Source organism: Ursus americanus, chromosome 3, assembly GCF_024610735.1.
Source record: "Ursus americanus isolate L20-20 chromosome 3, mUrsAme1.1.p, whole genome shotgun sequence".
In the NCBI taxonomy this organism is placed as follows: Eukaryota; Metazoa; Chordata; class Mammalia; order Carnivora; family Ursidae; genus Ursus; species Ursus americanus.
This window is the reverse complement of record NC_142129.1, coordinates 76075755-76099355: the sequence shown is the minus strand read 5'-3', so window position 1 is coordinate 76099355 and position 23601 is coordinate 76075755. Positions and strand designations below refer to the sequence as shown.

The following is a 23601-nucleotide window of genomic DNA, read 5'->3' as shown; positions in this document are numbered from 1 at the left end:
TGGAAATGATCTCGTCCAATTAATTCATTTAAGAGTCAAGGTAATTTAGAGCAGCAGAGGGAAAGTTACTTATTGGAGGTACCCAATATTTTAATTTGAAACTCTCTTTCTCCATGTCTCAGGAGTTTTTACAGTCCTTATTTGCACAAAACTTTCAGCAAGGTCATGTGGCACAACGCCAGTACGCAGAACCTTCACTTGCATCTTTCTAAGGCCTAGCAGATGTGACCAGGCTGTGCCAGGACCACCTGGGAGTCATTCCTAAGTGGCAAGACTTGTCTCACTTATGTAAAGGTTATAACTACAATCCACAGCAGGTGCTTAGTTTACAGCATTCAAGGTCATGTACAAAGGCACTTTGCTAGGTTCTTAGATGCCATGAAGCTCATATCACAGTAATACTGTTAGCTTATATGGCTCCCTCTCTTTGTTTTTAATCAACAATTTAAGTCAGTGGTTTTCTGCTATCTGTAACTTTTATTTTAAGTCCTTCTCAGAGGTAAGGTATACGTTATTTAAATAAGTGAATGAATGATCAAAAGCATGTTATTGGTTAAGAATAATTTAAAGGTAAAAATTAGTGAAGGAGGCAGAGAGATTTCTTACCTTCGTGTTTGGCAGAGTCTGGCGCTAGATTAAACAATCTGGTTCCAAGGTTTTTCTAATAAAGATTTATGAGGATTGGATTCATATCAAGAGTAGTTTTTGTTTTATTTTTTTTTAAATCCATCTCTCTGCAGTAAAATACTCCTATCTTTGAAATAGCTAGGTCAGTCTTAGTCAAGTTTTGCATATTTTTCAGGTTTTGTTTATGATAATATTGGTATGTAACAAAAGCAGGGGCAATTTTCCCTTTTTTACAGTTCATTGCAGGAAAAGTAAATAAAACGGTCAACATTCAAGGAATTTTTATGAAAAATTTTTGACCTGGTGATGTCACAGAAGTGATTATATCTTAAAAAAAAAAAATAGAAATAGGTTGACCTGAAAGGCATACCACATGTGTTTTAAAAGTAATGCCCGTGTTTTATGTATTGATATTTTTGAATAATAAACTTTCTATCCTTCTCTCAAAAAGGGAAAGTGTGGTTATGTATATGAATGATGTAATATCACTTCCTGTCTTTGGGAGACCTTCAATCTTGTTAGTGCTGCTATCCCGTTTGACTATAACCCTGTAATCTGCAAAGAATGTTTTTGGTCATGGGCCCTCACCTTCGAGTGATTTCATCCAGATACAGTTTCCATAGGCTTTACTGGTTTAAACAGAAGAAAAGAGCAGACCATCTGAACAAAATAAAATGTCACCATTAAATTGGTTTTTGTAGCTTAAGGTACAGTGTAATGATATTTTTCCAGCAGCTGCTTTCAGTTGGATTTAAAGTTAGAAAAAGCTTTGCATCTGATACAAAATAATAAAGTGCAGGTTGTGTTACTTCCTTCTTTTGTGTCCCAAAACATAAGGAAAGTCTTTGTGCTTTTACATGGTAACTGATGATCATTAAGATTTTTTTTGTTGTTGTTAACCTAAATAATTGCCCATATGTGCTAAATGGGGTATATGTGAAAAGTGCTTTTGAAAAAAAGTAAAAGCATTCTTCAAATAAATATGACTATAACTTGGGTTGATTTGTATAACTTCTCACATATAGTTGATTCCTTCTATAAAATGGTTTAATTACTTACATAAAATGAGGTGCCTTAGTGATAAATCTGTTGTTCCCACCAAGAGGTAAAGAGTTCTTTCACCTAATCACAATAATTAATTTTGTCTCCCAACCATGTTGATAGTTCGTTCTATTCACGAAGAATATAGACTTTAGAAAAATACAAACTTAAACATAATCTGAAATAATGGTTATCTCTGCTATTAGTTTCTTTAAAAATTGTTAATGAAATAAAAGGGGTAAAAGTAAACAAAAACATATTAAATATTATAAACAAAAATTAAAAGTAGGAAAGCTTTTATTACTTCTGAGCTTAGCACAGCAAATAAACATTCACCAATTATTAAATTTACCACTAGGTAACCTAATGAAGAATGGGAAAGAGAGAAAAAAATCATTATAAGTTTCCTTAAATACTTGTTATACTTCATAAAGAGTTCATAAATCCTCTATTATTTCCATTATCAGAAGTTTCAAGGTCAAAATTAAATAGGGAAAAGTGTTCTCCTTGCAAATAATGTCCTTAAAAAACCTCGTTTTTATTTTTCTTTAATTTGGCTAAATGTATGTTCCTATTCAAAAATACATTTTATTTAGATTAGAAGTAGGCTGTGTGATAGAGCATTTGAGGAGACACAAATGATCCTGTGGAGAAGTGGAAGACAGTTACAGTTGTGAAATATTATTTGTTTTTAGTTGTGAGATACTGTTAAAAATAATTTTAAAAAATACTCTGAAAGGTGAGAGCATGGGAAAATACATTCTGGGCCTTGATGCTGAGACCCTGCAACTTAACTTAAGGACAAAGCACGATGTATTTGAGACAAAGACTCTGTCAGTTGATGCCAAAAACCTGAGGCTTATACATAAGGTAACAGCTAATACTCACTTATAGATGCTATACAGCAAGTTTATACACAGAAATCCCAGAACTCCTTCTCCAATTATCTTTTAATTTTTTAACACTTCTGATTAGCAATATTCCTTAGTGTGAGCTCTAAAAAGAGTACCATAGGAATAAAAGTAGGCTCAGTATTGTTCCCATTCACCCATTTGGCTGCCTGAGGTTTGAATTCTTTCTCCTTCAAGACTGCACTTGACACCTTTTCTCATAATTGGATTTTACATATAAAATTACCGGGGTCAGAGGGAAAAATGGATTATGATTCTCTACTGGCTAGCCAACAGTGAAGATGAAAGTGTTGAGAGCAGAGAGAGGAAGAAAAAATAAAAAGAAGAAAGATGGCCCTCCTTTAAAAGGCCTTCCAACAAGCAAGTAGGAGGACTGAACTGAGGAATTATGATATTTTAATCATGTATTTCAGCAAAAACTCTGAAGTTCATAACCACCAATATACACGAAAGAAGCAGTTTTTTTAAGCCAGATAAACACTAGGATTCAATCATTTTCCCTATCTTTTAGGGTGTTTCTTTTTTTGTCCTGAGCCATAAACTATTAATGCTTATGAGTGGCCTTGTAGGGGAACTGATATTAAACTGTGCTTTTTATCCCTCAATAGTATTTCTTTTTACTGATCAGAGTGACTGCCCAACACAATACCATTCTAAAAGGCTAACAATTTTCAGACTCATCGCATTTATATCTCCTTTATTAAACAGATATAGAAAGCTTTAAAGAGATGCAAGTAAATCCCTAAAGGAGGAAGTTTAGGTATTTTTTTCAGTATCACGTTTTTAATAAAAGGTTGGAAATGTTGCTTAATGTCAACATATCTCATTTTTCCATGGCACAAAGGAAGAAATATATGCAGGAAGAATCAAAAGACCTTGAAATCCACAGTGATGTTAAAAAAGCAAAGCTTAGATTTGTAGGACAATAACTCCAGTCTTTTGAGGGATAAAAATAGAAATTGTGTTAGCAACCTATCCCAATGGCTTTCTATCCTCATGGGAGGGAGAAGGAACGAACGCGTTATGAAATCTAGACCTGGAATTGCCAGAGTGCAACAAAAGCCCCAATTCCCCCAGCCGCAAAAAGACCGTCTCAACCATCCATACTTCTAGGCATGTTTTTCCCCCTGGTTTCTAGGGAAACATGCTTTTATACCTAAGGCTGACTTGGGAAATCCTTTTTTTAGAGTTCAATAAAAATTTGCCGCTTATAATTGTGAACAACACCTAGGAATAGTGGCCCTCCAAATCACCTGACTCAGATTTTTCTCCCTTAGTAGCTTAGTTGAATGCTCAGGATTATTATTAACTGCACTGACTTGACACTGATTGCTAACTAAATTTAATAGAGTTTTAAGAGACTAACTCAATGAACAGTAGTAGATAGCTCTGGGGATTACTTAACCTCAAATTGAGTGCCCGGTCTAATAAAATATTAATATATATGGCTGTAATAGAAGGGAAAGCATATATGAATATATATGTGTGCTTACATGTCCATACAAGTAAAATAAAGAGAAATGGCAAAACTTTTTCAAGAATTGAGGGAAAGTTGGCTTAAAATCACAGCCTACCAAGAAAGACATGAGTTGCTTTGTCCCATTTCCCCCACTTCAACACATGTTTCAGGAATTACAGAAATGTTGAAGAAGGCTTTGGACTTTGAAGGAATATGGATTTGGGGTACAGAGGAGGTAAAGTAAACATTTAGGTCTTAGGAGAGCTGGCTCAACAGCTTAATTATTCATGAAATATGTTAAAACTTCTTAGTGCTTTGCAGTTGTACTGGTCAGGAAGCTTCTCATATTTATTCTAACTTTTAATCCATACCTTTTTTCCCCATCAAACTCTCTAGACTTTTTCAGATAAAACATCCCCCCACCCCATTTATACCAGGTAAGACATTCAGGGGTTCAGATTATAAAATACTTTTAAATATTTTAGAGCTAAATAAAATCTTTTAAAAACAAATTCATATGCCAGACAAATCAAATAATATAGTAAGAGGTAAACTCAGGCAGAAATCACTATTCTGCTCTTAAACTTTCACCATGACACACTTCACTACATTATTTCAGAGGAACACAGACCCACTAAACCAAGGCTACAGATCAAGTCATATGAATAGGTTTTAACAATGGAAAAAGGAAAATCTCAAACATAATGAAATACTGACATTCAAGAAGGAAAATAATACTCTCTCTGCAAAATGGCAAATGATATAATTAATTAACAACAGCTTTTAATATTGCCATGAGTTTAGAGTAATATAATGGCCATTGGTAACATTTCCAATAAGGGTGAGAGGCAGTAACAAGGGTACCTGGTGTTACAAAACTGGCTTTAGACTGCTCTGCGTCTGAATCACAGCTCTTCCCCAACTTCAGATATGAACCTCAACAACTCGGTCACTTTGATCCACCATTTATGCTTTCTTTATAGAGGTATGTTTGGGTTTAATTGGAAAATAAGAAACCACATGCGCATGCACGCACATGCACACACACACACACACACACACACACACACAGATATACATAGTTAGGCAAAATACACCATACCTTATTACTTATTAAATATTAGTTTCCTTCCTCTTATTCCCTCTGAAGTTTTTCACATTAATCTTTGTGTTTAATCACATTATTATCTTCTATAATTTTAACTTAAAAATGAATATGATTATAAGAATAAAAGAAGTGAGAAAGATTAAAATGCTATCCATGGATACATCTTAGTGTTCCATATTTAAGTTAAATATAATACATGTTTTAATTACCATGAGAATGGTTGAATAAAAATGCCTGATCAGGGGCGCCTGGGTGGCACAGCGGTTAAGCATCTGCCTTCGGCTCAGGGCGTGATCCCGGCGTTATGGGATCGAGCCCCACATCAGGCTCCTCCGCTATGAGCCTGCTTCTTCCTCTCCCACTCCCCCTGCTTGTGTTCCCTCTCTCGCTGGCTGTCTCTATCTCTGTCGAATAAAAAAAAAAAAATGCCTGATCATTCAGACAGTTCAGAAACTGAGAAGAGAATTTCCAATCATAAATAAGAACTCCCAAACTGTAAGAATTATCTTAAACACCAGTCCAAAGTAGAAACTTATACATTAAAAGAAAAAAATAAACAGACAAATATAGTTAATAACACTACACTGAGGCAAGAATGAATTATAGTTTCATTTCCCATACCTTTAGTGCAGGACAGCCCAGATACCTGAGACACACGCGGGTCCAGATCTTAGAGATCTGGATGAATTCAAAACTCTACATGGCTGTGTATGTTCCATCACGGTGACAATGAGGGCTCTGTCTTAACGGCTAGAGGTGGGAGAATCCTAACTCTTTCACTTTCCAATCTCTTGGCTTTGGGAAAAAAAGGCAGTTTCTTTCTGATTTCTCTGACTCTAATATTAAAAATAATAGCATAAGATAATATAAATGAACTAAACCTGAAATTTCCTTGCTAGAGGAAACAGTCTTCCCATATTTTAAATGAAAAGAAAAAAAAAAAAAACCAACAAAAACGGATGAGAGACACAATTGTGTGTAAGCCAAAAATAGCATCACATAGGAAGTTCACCTAGAACAGGACCTTCCTGTGTGGTGAAGGTGGTCTTTGAGACAAGTGAACCCAATGCCTGTGCCTCTCAAAATGGCAGGTTGTTCCCCAGTGAAAGGACCATAGGAACCACAGGTGAGAAATTCTGTTCCCTATTTATATTGTATAGAATTCCAGAGGAGTGGGTTTTCTCATCCAATAGTTATGCTGAGGATTGTTCCCTCTTTTTTTTTCAGAGAAACATTTTCAGATTAGTACAACTATTCCTCCTTGTACAAGCTTTAACTCCTGACCTTTTATCCTTTCGGTAGGTGTAATAAGGAATATGACTTTTCTCCCCCGCCTTTAGGAGGGTGAGAGCTGGTGCATCCAGAACGCAAAGGAGAGGAGAACTATACTATTACTCTTTGGCATTTAGATAGTGTATTTCCTCTGAAGAGCATGAAGCACATCCTAAAACGTTAATTAATAGCCAGTATTCTTCAGTGCATCCCCAGAGAGGGCAAATGCAGGCGAGGATCCTCACACCCTCACTTCTACCCTGAGAAAAAAGAAGCTCCATCCATAGTAAAGATTGAGAGAAAATACAAAAGGTCAGTGGGAATGAATGTTCATATTTGGTCAGAAAAATTGCACCTCTAGTTAAGGGACACGAGAGCTTTGGACAGATGACAGAAGTTGTAAAAAGTGAAGAGAAACTGGAGAGAGGAGAAAATCTTTAAAGGTAAAAAAAAAAAAAGAGAGAGAGAGAGAGAGAGAGAGAGAGAGAAGGAAACAGAGATGATGAGGAAGAAACAGTGAAACATCTGTGACATCATTTTTCTTCCAGAAGGCCTCAGATGGGCTACAGGCGCCAGAGTTCTCACCCCCGCCCCCAAGAGTGCTGGGTCCCAGGAGTGCTGGGGCTGGGGCTGGGAGGGGCAGGAACAGCCCCCCTCACATTCCCTGGTGAAAGTGTGTTTTACTATACACATCCAACCTGAAATGTCCTTGCAATGATGAATGTTAGAGAGGCAGACTCTGGTTTTGTAGTTGGCTTGTTTTCTTATGTCTGCTTATGTGTTTGTTTGTTCATTTGGTGTGACAGTGTGTGTGAATGTGATGACTGGTTAGCTATTTCTTGTGTTGGTTTTGGGGTAGTTGTGGTGTGCTGACTTGCTGTGTTAAGGTTTAAAAACATATATGAAACAGATACCATTTTCTTAAATTCCTTTCTACTTAATGTTTGAAAAAAAAATCAAGCGAGAAACTGCAGTCATACAGATGTTGGAGCTGACTTTTCTGGGTTGGGTGGACGCTCCGACCTAACTCTTTTACAGATAAAATAAGATTGAAATGAATTTCAAGAACAGTCTTTAAGAAAGAAATCCACATAATATGCAACCTGCCATCCAAATATAGAACCAACAACCAGGTGGGGGTCTGCAAAATAATGAAGTAGAATAGTGGAATCTGAAGTCAGTTTTATTAAATTAGACTGACAGAGCTTAATTTGATGAGCTAAATAATTTTATTCAATAAATAACATGAATGTCTAATATATGCTAGGCGTTCAGATGACCAAGTAAAAAGATAAAAATACTAAACAGATATAAAAACTGTCTTTTACTGAGCATGTTGTTTTGCTATGTAAGTATTTAATAAATCAAGTGATTCGAATCTTGTGTTTTTCATGTATCAACATTCAAACTGGTAAATAACCAAGAAAAGTGATAGAGTAAAAATAGAAAAAAGAGTTAGAAAAGAATTTTATGTAGTACAAACTCTTTAAATGCCTCAAGAACCTAATATAAGACACTAACTTGTACAATAGCAATATGGTTTAATTTGTTCTTAATCGTGTTATCATTAAATAACCATCTCTTGCAACTTGGAGACATGGCTACAATTACTAATTGTTCCTAGCCAAGTTCTGTTTTAAAATAATTCAGATAACATTTTAATCAGTTTTCCATTACCTGGTCTCTATAACAGCACGTAACAGTCATATTGGGGGGGGGGGGGCGACCTTGTCTTATTCCTAGTTGTTCCTTCGCAAGTAAAAAGCATGATAGAAGAGTACCTGCCATATGTTTTTAAAAGAAAATAATAAATCAAAATACATCCTTTATATATCACTGTTTCAATAGCAGCAATGACCTAAAATATTCTTGAAGTGACATGGTTCCTTAAGCAACATTCCTCAAATGAATAAATTTATGTATTGCAGAAGACATTCTGCAAAGATGAATGACAGAAATTAACTTCCATTTATTTGCTCAAATTCTGAGTTAAATCTGCATTTATTTTCCTCACCTCATGTGAAAAGAATGTCAGTGTAAATGGTCATGTCTAAACTATTTATCTGTATATATAGTGATGTGAGGGTATGCAATCTACTAAATAAACAGTGAAACAGCTAATTAGTATGGTCTTAGTATCCTGGTACCTTCAACAGCATCCTTGGGTCCATGAATGAAGAATGACAGAAGTGCTTAGAGTCAACTAAGCATATGGAGAGTAATTGCTGTGAACGCTATTGATTAATTCTCAAAACAAAAGGTCAGTATTGGATTTGGTGCCTTTGTGGAGCTCCTTCTGCCTGAACTCTCTTTTGTCAAGTCCCCCGCTCATTATCACCTTCTTCCTCAGTTAGGTAACTGAAAATTTCAAGGGAGCAGCTAACCCAGTGTTGAGGTAACATCTTTCTGGAGTTGAAGTCATCGTGTTACATTGGTTTGTTTTTCCAGTGAGATTTCACATTTGTTAAAATACACCTTGAAATGCAGTTGTAAGGGAGACCCTCCCCTGCCCTCAGTTGCTCACACCTTCTAGTGTCAGTTCCTTCTGGGATTTGGAGCAAAACTAAGCACTTTGGCAAATCTAAAAATAATCAGTCCATTAGTATCAAGTTGCTTTCCTGAATACAGCAAGGTGCTCCTTCTGCCTCCCCAAACCCCAGCCATCCTCCCACATTCTTTTTCACCTCACCTTAAGATGTATTATGTTCAAAATACAATGGGAACTTCATTGACTTACTGCTCTCCCCCAAAAGATTGAGGTTGTAAAACATAATTGCATATAAAATTACACACAAAACCTTTTGCAACTTTGTAACGTTATTTTACTGCAACTCCAGGTAGTGAATGCAGATCTTGGTAAAAACAAAACTAGGATACAAAACATACACAATAAATTGGAATGCATTAATTAACAGTTGGCATTTTGTATCTTTCCATTAACATTACTATACAGTTTTGTGAAACCCCACAAATAAAAAATAGAGATTTTGTAGACTACAAAGGATTATGAAACTGGGTGTTATTATTTCAATAAAACAGGTTATATCTATGCGTGAGAACACTTGAAGAGTAAATCTAAAGTGCTGTGTTTAAAAGAGGATATTTCTTTTATCCTTCTCTTTGTGATTTTCTGACATTAGAAAAATTCAGGAAGTCACTATTCTTAAAGTAAGCAGTTGTTCCTGCATGTCTGGAGTTAATATTAAATATGACTAGCAAGCAGCTATAGGAAATGGTTATTCATTTTTCATATATTTATGGGGTTAATTAGAAAGCTATACGTGATACACTCATGATTATCAACCTTATAAATGGCACTTTTTAAAAGCATTGTTCAGTTTTCTCCTTACCAAATATATCCTAACATGCTCTTCAAAATAATTTTTCCAATTTTGTATCTTTCTTTGAACACCTGGAAAATTAATTAGTATCTACACAAAGAAATAGAGTCAATGTTCCCTTTCAAAATACATTTTTTTTATAGCCACTCACAGAACAATAAAAACATTCTACTAAGATTCTTTTTCCTGGTGAAGAATGCATTCCGTGGGGTCTGCTTTGGGGGATTGTAAGGGGAGAAACCTGGGGTGCTTTAAGGTTAATGGACAGTGATTAAGGTTAATGGCTGAGTGCTTAAGGTTAAGTGCTATATTTACATAGCTGCCAATTCTCTTAAAAAAAAAAAAGTGTTCATGTCTATCAATCAGCTCCAGCTAATAGTCAATTAAATAGCAAACGGGGTATAGAGGCAGAAGTTAAAGACCCCTCAATCTGCATATACAGGGTGGGATTGTCAATTCTCAACCAAGAAGTATTTACTGAACAACTACTTTGTCATGGCTGTGCTGCACACAGACAATGGAAGCCCTGGTCTCAGCGTCCAAGAAGCACAGCCTCTAGCCGGTATGGAAATGCCTCAGGACAGGCAGCTATCACGTAAATTACACAAGTAATACAGGTTACAGAATTCAGGGCAGGAAAAGATCCAACCTCGCTCAAGATTTCATAGACTAGGAAGGATGTTTAAATTATTCCATAAAATGAATGGTTTTCAAAGAGCTATATTTCATTCTTTAAAAAAGTGAACAACCTCAGTGTGAGCCTATGCCAATGACACCGTGTGTTATCCATAACGTTCTGCCATAGTTTAACCATTAAAACCATGTCCACGGTTTATCCATAACAGCGTAAAGAAGTTCAAGGGTTAGGAATATCCAACTGCTCTTCCTTTTCACGTGTAAAATCTCAAGGTCAATTTAAAACAAGGAAAACAATAATAATAAAAACAGCTAGAGCAAAATGACTTAGTACACTAACTCTGAATTCAGTGTACTTACTCAGATTAGTCAAGTCAGAGAAGTTTAGGCTAGTGTCAGGGTCTGAGGTATCCGGCAGTTATCCAAGGCAAACTGCATCACTAACCCCCAAATGACAACATGATTAATTATATAAATGAAGTTTACTAAAACAAGATTAATGTTCATCTCGGCAGCAGCCACTGGGAACAATACTTCATACATGGAACAGCTTTACTTTCCCTCAATTAGCAACATTCAAGCAGGACTTTTTGTATTTCTCTTTTTCCTCTTTTCACTCCCTCTGAATTTCCAACTGATTTTAGAAGGAAGATACGCTAGGGCTGGAGGATGTGGGGGTGAGTGACTAAGGAGGAACACCTGGAATGGTAGAGAAGGTGAAAAATTGACTTGTAACACATGATCATTAGAAGTAAATTTCAAAACTTCTCTTAAAGATTGTTAGCATTCAGTAAGGTTCTTCCATTGGCTGGTTTCAAAATGTTTCAAGCATGAGAATAAACAGGCAAAAGTGACTGGACAGCAGAAATTGACACTGAGCTGTAATAGATCCTCATCTCCTGACTGAGAGTGCTGGTCAGGGAGCAGCTTCCTGGGTCAGAGCTGGCCACAGACAGATCTCAGCTCAAAGGTGGAAAGGAAGCAAGCTCAGCCCTTGGCCTGAAACTCAACTCTTCTAATTTTTTTCGGAAGCTTATAACATTAGAAACACCTTTTGAATCAAAAGACTGCCCTTACTAAAATACAAACACCCCCCAAAGGGTTAAAACTTGAGTAATAAAAAGATACCCATCAAACTGTATTTTTCAACATGCTGTGTCTTTGCTGAATTCGCTTCTCATCCAGGACCTAGCAGTAATTACTACAACCAAAGAATGAGTGTTTTGATTTAGGAATTACAGGGAAAGAGGGTGATAATGCCAAAGAATAAAGACCATTTAAGAGCATGGAGCTTTCTGAACTGACAACGCTGCTGCTGTTGGCAGAAGTTCAAGTTTGGGGGTAATTGGAAGTCAGTATGAAGACTATGAGCATGAGGGCGACTCAACTGCTGAGAGAAGAAAAGAGAAATTGTTCCCTGAATTGAAAAAGTTGTGAAGAGAATGGAAGAGTGTCAAAGATAAAGTCTGTAACACTCAAAATTTGATAAAGGTCGGTCCTGTTCTCTGTATTTCCTAGTTCTTTAGGCTTCTAAGTGGAGAAAGGTGCACCCTTTAGTAGGGTAGTCTAAATCCGCAGTGACCCACCAGTCTTTCAAACACTCATTACCTCTACCTTCTTTTGCATATGTCTTAATTATTAATGGCTTGTGCTGCACAGGTTGGGATCAATCTAAACCATACACATTATTTCAAAGATCTTGTAACTTTGACATGTCTTTGTTAAAAGAAATAAATTTTAAAAATGCTTTAAGTATATTGTTCATCCAAATTAAGAGAACCAGCCACAGCTGATGTTAAAACTCATTATCTATTAAATAAGAAATGCAGTGTAAAACAAACAAAAAAAGATCTAATAGAAACTTCATATATCTCTGACAAATTTTACAAAGATTTATAGCTCTAATTTCAAGATGGAATATGAAATAATTGCAATATGTTTTTCTATAAGTAATATCATTCTTAATATGGTTTCATATTTTTTCTTTTATTACACATAATTTAAGATAAATTAAGTTCACTATTTTCAGCAAATTACATTGCACCATCTCCATTTCATTATGGTGTCTATAGTTTGACAGAATAAAAAATTATCTAGAATAGAAAAAAGGCAAATTATTATCTATTTAAAGAGCAAGAAATGCTTTTTAATTCCTTAATTCATGATAAGCACTTAACAGAAGCCAGCAAAATTAACTAAAAGAATCAATGTCCTCATTTTTCAATATTCAAATAACTCGAGGATATTTAATTACTCAAGAGTTTATTAATTCAGGCAAGACTGACTTTAAGTCATTTAAATGTATCATAAAAAATAAAATTCTTTAAAATATTAGCACACACCTTTGTAAGAGTAATACATCTTTGTTATCTTACCCGAAGTTTATCTTTAAAATCTGTTTTATGTACTGCTGTTTATTAATATTATCACAAATGAAATAATACACATATACATATTTTAAATTAGAAATAAAAGAAACTATTTGCATTATCTATTTAAAACTTCTCAGGTAAAAATACTGAGGCAGTGTTATTAAATGACCCATCCATGGTCATACTGCTAATTTTGACCTTATGCCAAGTACAATCTTTAAACTTTTGATAAGTTCTCTCCTCGTTATAAAACTATGTATATAAATGCACACACATTTTATAATTATTGTATAGCTAATACCTATTCCTAGAGAGTAAACTAGCAGACTCAACCTGAATTGCATATAGTTTTTTAGTGTTCACCTATTTAAATATCACTATTATAAATTCTTAGCAGTGCTTTTCAGACCCAGTTGTTAGGATTGGCAACCACAATAGTAAATGCACTCAAAATGCTTTTAACCTGCCCAGCCCTTAGTACCTTCTGAAAAAATAGCTCGAGTCAGTCCTTAAACTTGAGCGGTCACAGTTGTAGAAACTCACAAAGTATCATCTGCCCATGACACTGCTTCCCTCCAGAAAAGCCAGAGTTCCTGCCACATTTCTTCCCCAAAGATACGCTGACATATAAAATTATTGCTGTAGCCACGTCTGATATACCATGGATGGGTCCTATTAGCCTGTTCCCATGTCAAAGGTGGTCTTCTAGACTGGTATCCTGAGCTTTGGAAGCAATTCCAGGCTTATTCTATGGAAGTCTTATTCCTTTAAGCAGTTACTAAGCTTTAGTCTTAGAAAATGTAGTTTTAACCTTCTTTAGTCTAATCTCATAGAAAGGATACAAAATTCCCTTGGGAATTTTAATTAATAGATATAGATCCTTTTTAGCCCTTCAGAATGTTGGTGTGTAAGTATATATAGTTTTTAAAGTTTACAGAGGGGCAGAAATGCTTACAGTATTTTGGAAGCAATGTCAAAACAACAAAGGACAGCAGGTCTCTGTGCAGTAAGTGTAAATGCAAGTGCAGTCCACTTTTGTAGGCAGGAGGAAATACGCCACGCCAACCCTCCAAATGAATCTTCTCAGACTTCATGTTAACTGCCTGCGGATAGAGAACTACAACACACTTACCCCTTTGTCATGATAATGTGATCTTTTATGAACTGTTTAGCTCTATTTCCCTGGAAATACCATAAAAATTAGAATGCCAACGGTATGACTAGGAAAATCTACCTACGGCAAGAATGACCTTGACCGATAATACCCTGAAGGAGGACTGGGAGAATGGTAAGTGCCTGATGGGAAGCCTGATGTCAGATTTCCTCACTATGGTGACTATGTCCACTGGGCAGACCACCTGCAGGAACCTTCAAAGCTGTGCCCCTAGTGTAGCCAAAGATACCGGTTTCCAGAGGGAAGGGCGTTTTAAGCTGGTGTCTTCTCCACCTGTGGCATTTGATCTTCTCTGCTGCACCTCAGCTATTGGCTTGCCCCAAGTGGAGCCCCTGATGCTGCCCTGCTGGCAATCTGTTGTCCCTTCTTGTTCTATCCCCTTCTAAGTAGGCTGGTGTCAGCTTTAGCCACTGATAGTTTTGTGAGTTTAGTTGTTTTAGGGAGTCTAAAAAGACTCCAAGTGGGCAATATACCACCAACTCATAATAATAAAGTAAACATTTGGGTCTTGTCATAATAAAAAAGCAAAGTTCCCAATTTCCAAAATGGACAAATAAAAAAAACCTTAATATTATTTTAAAAACTTACACTTCACTTACTTCTTTGTAATGCTGTTGGTAGTCATAGTCATTGTTTAAAGTAACAGACTAAATATAAAAATACAGTGTTTCTATAGCAGCAGAGAATAGCAAATGATTACTATAAATGTTCAAAACTCTAAAATAGCCAAGGTAAGCCAGGAAACAAATATTTTAAATTCACAGATTTTTTTTCCTGTTGGTGCATACGAAAGTTTGTGATGAAATTTGTTTTTTAAATTATGGACTATAGTTCCTTAAAATAAAAATCATTTTTATTTAATCAAGTTATTACTGTGGAATATATAATAGAAATCATGCTAATAGAGGGTTTATTCACACATAAACTACACACGCACACAGAGCAAGTTATTTATCATATTATTGTAACACAAATGAATGAATATACATAAAAATATGATGTAAAGACAAGGTCTGATATAAAATATACATCATTTTCTACATGATAAAATCATCTATAACATTTGTATTCTCCTAAAGGTACCAAAGTAAAATGCCTTCTTGAAAGATGTGGCATTGATATCATACTCATTTCTTGTATTTTCTTGAATCAAAATATGATGGCAATACTAAGGCTTTTATCAGGTATGACTCTTACCATATAAAAAGTATATATGTGTATCCCTGAGGTTCATAATGTATCGAAATAGTTTGAGTCTCAAAATTCTAGTTCAAAGGACTGGAACTATAATAAAAACAGTTTCTCAAAACAGAGGTCATAGGGGAAGAGAGGAAAAAATAAAACAAGATGAAATCAGAAAGGGAGACAAACTTAAGAGGGAGACTCTTAATCATAGGAAACAAACTGAGGGTTGCTGTAGGGGAAGGGGGTGAAAGGATGGGGTAACTAGGTGATGGACATTAAGGAGGGCATGTGATGTAATGAGCACTGGGTATTATGTAAGACTGATGAATCACTGACCTCTACCTCTGAAACCAGTAATACATTATATGTTAATTAAATTTTAAAAAGTTTCTATCCCAACCTACGCTGCATATTGGGCATCTTGGGATGTTTGTGCATATTCATTGCTTTCAAATATCATACGGAATATATCACTTGAAAATGTTTTTTTAGTTTAATGTTATTCATAAAATTGAGAAAGTAAAACACATTGCTCACCTATCAAATGGAAATGACAACTCTCTTTTGTCTGTCAATATGAAGATTAAATAAGATAATGCAAACCTCAGGACATACAGTAGTTACTTTACATTTCTTCTGTATATTCACACACACATATTTGCTTTTATTATCTTAAAGGAAATGAAAAGGCTTGCACATAAGCTACTCTTACTCAAATTTTCGTTTTGTATAAATTAAATATTTGGTCACAAAATTGGTCATGTTAAGATATACTTCTAATATTATTTTAGGAGTGAAAAAAATGAATGTACGTTACGAAAATGAGCTAGTAATTGTCAAAAAGAGGATGTGAACCTCAGTGCTGTACCTCATGTTCAGTGCTCTTCTTATGGAGAATTTTAGATTTGTAATTCAGTCAAATATAAGCCATAAATGCTAACAAGTATATCCATAATTAATAGTTTATGGTTTATGTAGGGAAAATAAATTCTAGAGTAACCGAAAATACAGTTTATCAGGAAAATGATTATGTAGCATGTGGAATTCATGCTTATCGGCACATCTGCCAGAAACAAGGTCAAAACCTCAAACTTTTAATGCAAGTACAAGCAGAACACTAATCATCCTTCTCTGCTATTCACCCAAATTTGAATGTGCAATATTAAGGAATAAAACAAAATGAAATTGACTGCTAATTAGATGCCTCTTTGAAACCTTGAGTTTGTGGCACCTGAAACTTTAACTCTGAATACACAGCAATGAGAAAGTGTGCTTCATAACAAAATTAAAAATTCATATCGTCCTCAAAATAGGCCATAGGTATCAATAAACCTAAAATGAAGAGAATATTTAATATTAAGCAGGGGTAGAAAAGAAGAACTTTTGGATATTGGTTGCAGAAATATACCCAAGGTAGCTAGAAGTCTGATTTGTGTGGGGAACCTGGGACCAAGAACCTTCCATACAAAGGAAGGACCATGACTTGACTCATGGTTAACTATTTGTTTGGACTTCTGGATGTATGACACTGTGAAAGTTCTGACCACCAGATATGAATGGAACTGTCCATCAGCACAATAGCTAAGCCTACAGTGTTCTCAATATTCCCCTGGAACATGAGCCAGTAGTAAGTAAGCCAATACAAGAATTAACTGTAGACCTGGCCCTGGTGGAAGGCTTGGGATGAGTCAGGTAAAAAAGGGAGGGGGAAGGGGTGAGGAAACTCTCCCACTGAAGATGAACCTACAAATGAAAATGAGTATTTTCTGGATAATTCAAAAAGGATTTATGAGGGTAAGATTAACTTCAAGAAGCTAGCCTGTTGATCTCTTTGAGTAATGATAGTGATAGAGGAAGTCTTTCACCAAAGTTTTTTAAGTAATCATCAATCCTCAAGGTATTTAGAGCTTTCAGATCCTGTCACTATAGATTAACTCTTCCAGGATCTTGAGATTAATTTGAAAAAATTACTTGTTTTCTTCTCTGTCTTCCTTTGTATGAAAACACTCTTGGGTTTTATAAATGGCAACCACATTTAAATATCTTCATCAGATATCTTTAACAACACAAAAAGATATATGAGAATTAAAGTAACATTTGTATTTACCCACTTAAAAAAAGTGGGTTGGGTTGCTAAAAATTTGAAGTAATTTCCACATGTTCATTACATTTGCCATGCATAAATCTGCTTGCTTGTATAAAAGCAACTGGATGTCTTGGCTTAACAATTAGGATATGCTTTTAGAAATTAAAAAAAAAAAACCAACTTCCTTTAAACTGCATATTCTGACTTTATCTGGGAGAGGATACACAAGCCCATAATGATAAAAGTTCTATTATGAAATTGAAGGGTTTTTTTTTAATCATAAACATTTTGTTTTTGACTTCTCTACAAAAAACATTCTCAATTATATGGATAAATGCCTGTCTTGGGAAGAAAGTGTTCCAGCAGATAGACATAGCACAGATACAGTTCCTAGGAAAATCTGTATTTGAAATGCAATATTTCAAGTAGGTGTTTTCCAGGCTACGCCTACCTGACAAAAATACCCGTAGATAAAGGGAAAATTCAATTAGCATTCTATTTTAAAAATCCAGATGGTCCTACTGAAAAACTGAGGCCTGAAAATCTTTAAGAGTGAGTAACTGACAGCTCATTTTCTTCACTGCCTTAGTGGTAGGAAAGTGCTGAGGTGACTCTCATTGAGTGGCCATCGTGATTACAGTCACCCCTGTTAACTTCAACAGTGGCTTGGCTGGAAATACCCTCAGATGACAAACTCTTCTCAGAGATTTAATAGGAATGGAAAATGAGCAATTGAGTGAGGGTAGAAGGACCAGTTCTTCTCCGAATGTGTGAGATATAACTGTAACTCCTTCTGTACCAGCAGTAAAACCTCTGAAAAGTAGTAGGGGCTCTACATGCTGAATGATGATATAACTTGAAGTGTGGTCATACTCACTGGCATTTAACCATTTATGGTTTGTTTGGGTGTTCTATTTTAATTTATGAATCTCTTTCAGAATTCAAGTAGTTCTGATAAGGTGATCAGAAATAAAGTCAAATTTGCATTGATATTGAAATCACCTGTTAGGGAAGCAGCACTTCCAGTGTTTGGAGGATTTATCTGTTTTCAGACAGAGTTAATCTGAATCCAAGTTCCACGACTTACTAACGATGCAACACTGGTCAAGTTCCTCAATAACTCTGTTTTTACATTTATAAATGCAAATAGCAACAGTACCTACTTCACTGGGCTCTAAGGACTAAATAAATCATGGGTACAAAATGCTCAGGGCAGTGTTTGATTCCTTGCAAGTGCCTAACTAATGTTATTCATTAGTACCCTACTGGAAGTAGTTGGCTTCCAATTCAGAGCAAAAATGGAACCCTGAATAAGAGAGTACCTGGAAAACACAGCTGTTGGGCACTGATTAGGAGGGAGCACATCTGGGATTCATTGTGCCCATTGTACAGTCGAGTACACTGTCTCCTCCTTGAGTGGCCATTAATATTCGACTGTATTTTTACCCATACTTGCTATCTTGACATACAATATAGTTTCTTTGCTGTAAGTGAAAATGGAATTATTAAATCCTATAAATGTTGATTTAGGGTTAAAAATTACAAACTATTTAAGAGAGAATATCCCTTAGAATAAGTCAATATGTCTTGTGATTTCTAAAAAAAATTTCCTCCAAGCATATAAGAATTTGCATTGATAAATATGGCACCTATATTTTACATTTACTTACATTATTTGTATTAATCACTTCTATTGCAATCTTATCTGAAAACATGTACAGATAAAGCCACAGAGACACAGAATACTTACATGAATGAAAAAACAAAGGAATGTATTTAAGGACCATTTAATTTGTAAACTGCTTAAATTTCAACATGATATTTATTAGCAAAATATAATTCCAGTTGAAAGCATTTTTTTAAAATTTTAAGTTCAACCTAACCATAACGCTTCCAGCATAAGTTTTAACTGGGATAGTTATAACAAAACCACCATTATATTATAATTAGAGATGACTAAATTGCTTCTTTGAGGCTATCACTAGATAAAATTATTGTCTTTATCTCCACTTAGCTATATATCCTTAAATGAATTTCACTATTAGTGAAAAATCATTATTTGCATGAGTTACTTGTGTATATTTGCTTGCTGGCATATAGCTACCATTCAAGCACAATAAATCTTATGTAAAATATCAAACCCTTCCTCTGTCACTCCATCTTTACCCCCATAGTGCCTCTGAAAGTTTATTAAGTTAACTGAAATATAAGCAAAAGCTACATTTGTTCTAACTATTTGGATAAAGTGTAAAATTCTCATTCATTATCCTATGCCCTCAATAATTGGCTTGAATAATTTTTTTCAGTTATTTTTTTACTGAGCCAAATATACTAACCAATGTGCTATCATCACATAAAACTAACCACGAAGTATTTAAAAAGTGCAGCATAGCACCACTTGATTTTTATTATACTCTGAAAGGCAAATGAAGTAAATCAAGAAGAAACAAATCTAATGGCAGTGCTGAAGTGAAGTCCAGCCTTTGAAAAAGGCTTCCTATTAATCACAGACCTGACCTTTTCATTAAGGGGCACTTGTTGGAGTCATTGACACGGTTACAGCATTCATATGTGTGAACTGTACTCCGTGGTATTCATGTACTGGGGAAGGCATAGTGAAATTAGATTCTCTCCCTGTAGGGGGTAGACATTGACCGCTATTCAATGCCAACAATTGTCGGTTAAAGTATTTCATGAAGAATGACTTTTAAACTGCATTTACTTCACCATCAGTAATGTCAAATGCAATTCTTAAAGAAATATATTTAACTAGCGGTAATTAATTAAACCTCTCATAGCAGCAACTTTATCCAAGCTAAATCATTTCTGAATATACACAAAGGAGTCATCAGGATTCTACCGTCATGGCTTTTAACCCATCAATTTCAATGATGTCCATCTATAATAGTTAGAAAACAAACACAAAACACTGGCCAGTAGGGAATTATTTAAACAATGCAACAGTGTTTTATCTAATTTCATCTGTCTATGTACCCTATATATGTGCATTGTCTTTTGAGATGACAAAGCCCTCCAGATTAATTTTTAAAAAATGCCTAAATTAAAAAAAAAATACTCCAGCGACCATAAATAGATATTATGACGCACTGACAGTTTTTAACCACATCTTTTTTAATATGATTATATTTGGGCAACATTTGATGGACTGAATTTAGGAACTACAACTGGAATCTTAGTCAGGGCATATGTCCCATGTGTTTATTTCTTACATGGAACATCATACATTTGAACAGCAAACACATTCTTTCACATTGGCTGACATTCTACCTGAAAAAGTCCACCACAGTTAGCTTGTTAACACAATTCAGGATATATGGTATAGTAGTAAAAAGATTCCCCACAGCCAAGTAAAAATCAGAGTAGGGGGCTCAAGGAACGGCTGTATTTAGATCAAATCTGGACTTGAAGTTCAAATATAGTTTAATGGTGAATCTAAAGTTGTAAATGCAAAGTAAACGCAAAGTGAAGGCTGCTTTAAACCAAGCATGAAAGACCAAAAAGTCAAAGTTGAGATTTCCTACATCTGGCTTTAATATCTTTTCCTATGCTATTAGACAAATGACCTTTTGTTTTGTTTCGTTTGTTTAAAAATTCATTATCATTGTCATTACTGCTACAACTTAATACTGCTTTTCGTTTTCAGCATCCTTTCTTTGGTAAGCGATTGAGCTGTAGAATGGATCTGTTAAGCAAAAATGGCAAGCAAATTCCGCACATTAATGAACGGTGATACAACAATATAGTCATGCATAAAAGTTGAAGTCTAGTTTCAAGAAAAGTATGTGCTTGTTACGGTTTTTTTTTTTTTTTTTTTATTCTCAGAACTGTGACCAAACACTTGCTACCATCATTTCTGACAGCAAGAAAGGACATTTTACCCAGAAATACCGAGTAATATGCCAGGCTGCAGGATTGAATTAGCAATATTATTAGCCCCACATTTTAGTTCGGAGACCTTCTGAATGAGGAAGTCACTTGCAGAGTATCTAAGCTTCAGTGACAGTGCCAAGGCACTGTGCAAACCGAAACCGGAGGAAATCCACAGGGTTATGAACACAGGCTTTTTGCTAGTTCACTTTTGCAGTCTTTAGAGGATTCCCAGAGAGTAAACATCCTTAATTAATTCCCAAGTAAAAGAAGGAAGAAAAAATTTTCCACTTACTGCATTTGCTGTCCTTTGTCCACACGCTGAAGTAAAAGGGCTGTTGTGCTGATCTTACCTAGCTCCAGGTTGCCCTCCGGATTAGGCATAAATGTGAGCAGCAGGAAGCGTGTTGACTTTGTTAACTGTGCAAGGAGCAGCCCATCGCACTGCTGCTAGAGAGCCGGTCAGGACAAAGTGCTAAACTTCAGCATGAGAGCACAGCATCTATTACCCCTGAGGCTCTACCATTTCACCTACACCTGGGCGGATCTATCAAGCTTCATCTCTATTAGAGCTATTTGACTCTGTGGTTTAAGAGGGAGGAGGAAAAAAAAAAAAGAGGCTTGCCGTTGTCACACTTGTTTCCTATTAAAGAGCCTTACGGTGGATTGAGTAATTGTGTACGAAGGTAGTCTGGCTGGCAGATGTGTGCAGCCCCAGCGGAGCACTAGATTCAAGGCAGATGGGTTGTACCAGGGCGCAAACAACATTGAGAGAGAGAGAGGCGTGATTAAAACAGCAGGCCTCTGTTTTATAGTGCTGGAAGTGGGGTAGCATTAAAGCTCCTGGGAATCAGAGCTCCCCAAATGGTACTACTCTATAGAAAGAAAAACAATAAATTCAATAAAAAAGAAAGATGTTCAAGCTACAAAAGTTATAGAGATCTTTATAATATTCACTTTAACTATTAATGAAGGATTGAATGAAGCACCTTTCCACCCCCATACTCCAACTGAACTTAATTAAAACTACTCAATCATGGGTCATCGTGGGTTATTGATAGTGTTAATGTGATGGATTTGAAACAGATCCCTCATTCTGCTATATAAGCCATGGTTATCTTTTTAATCTGAATTAAATTGCTTTAAGGAGATTTACACTGTCAGGGAGATTGACATTCTGCAATTGGACATTTTTTTTTAAAATGTGGTTGAGGCCAATTGTTAAAAAAAAAAATCCTCTTGTAGGTATTTCTGCATACCACATATGATCTCAAGCACCTTAACCCATAGAAACTTTACGGCTTTCTATGTCTCCGCTCTGACAATCAAAAATATATAAGTAATCAGAATGAGTATAATTAACTTTCACAAATCAGAACTGTTTGATCTATTTTCCTACGTTGTTGAGAGCTATCTCCCTTTGTTAGGTACGCAACTCCTATTATTAATAATGATGATAATTGAACAGTTGCTACATGCCAGACACTATGCAAAGAGCCCTACGTGTATTATCTTTTTTGAGTCCTACACGGATACCATAAGGTCAATATTATTATTATTATCACTTTTTTTTTCATCTGTGGGAAAACTGGAGTTGGTCACATATTTGTTACAATTTGGAAGCACAATTCCATTGGACCTGACTCTAGAATCTCCACTCTTCACCATGCCATACAGTCTCTGTGCAAAATAATTTTTGTCCTGCACAAGATAAAATGATTATCATTGATATCTTTTATAGAAAAATTGAAAATTATTTCTTCTTTTATTTCTCTGGGTAGTTATAATTTAGAATTAAATACTCAAGCTTTGTGCATCCAAACAGGTAGCAGAAATATTGTCCAGCCCACTGATAAAAGTTCCACTAAGGGCTCTAAGGATCAGTGAGGGTAAGAATTGCCAAAGGACATATATTTTAAAAATAATTCATTGGCACAATTTCTTATAATTAAATCATTTCAGCAAATATTTCTAATTATCTCTAACTGGTTTGCAGCAAATCAATGAAAGAAGGAAGAATAGGACTGAAAACTAAGGATTTTTTTAAAATAAGATTTTATTTATTTATTTGAGAGAGAGACAGAGATAGTTACAGAGAGCACAAGTGGGAGGAGAGAGAGAAGCAGGCCTTCCACTGAGCAGGCAGCCTGACTCGGGGCTCGACCCCAGGATGCTAGGATTATGACCTAAGCGGAAAGCAGATGCTTAACCCACTGAGTCACCCAGGCGCCCTGAAAACTAAGGATTTCAATAAATAAATAAATTTTGGGGGCGCCTGGGTGGCTCAGTTGTTAAGCATCTGCCTTCAGCTCAGGGCATGATCCCAGACTCCTGGGATTGAGCCCCGCATCGGGCTCCTCCACTGGAATCCTGCTTTTTCCTCTCTCACTCCCCCTGCTTGTGTTTCCTCTCTCTCTGGCTGTCTCTCTGTCAAATAAATAAATAAAATCTTTTAAAATAAATAAATAAATAAAAATTCTGAATTTTTAATTCATTTTATA

The 23601-nt window shown here is 35.6% G+C and overlaps 1 protein-coding gene across 1 annotated transcript in view; it reads right to left on the bottom strand.

Annotated features, from left to right (window-relative positions):
- Positions 1-21638, bottom strand: part of SEMA3A (semaphorin 3A) — a 446060-nt gene extending 424422 nt beyond the window's left edge. Inside the window, exon 1 of the mRNA XM_045793365.2 lies at positions 21396-21638. The gene's annotated coding sequence lies outside the window, so the exon portion shown is untranslated. The remainder of the gene's footprint in view (positions 1-21395) is intronic.
- Positions 21639-23601: the final 1963 nt, after the last annotated feature.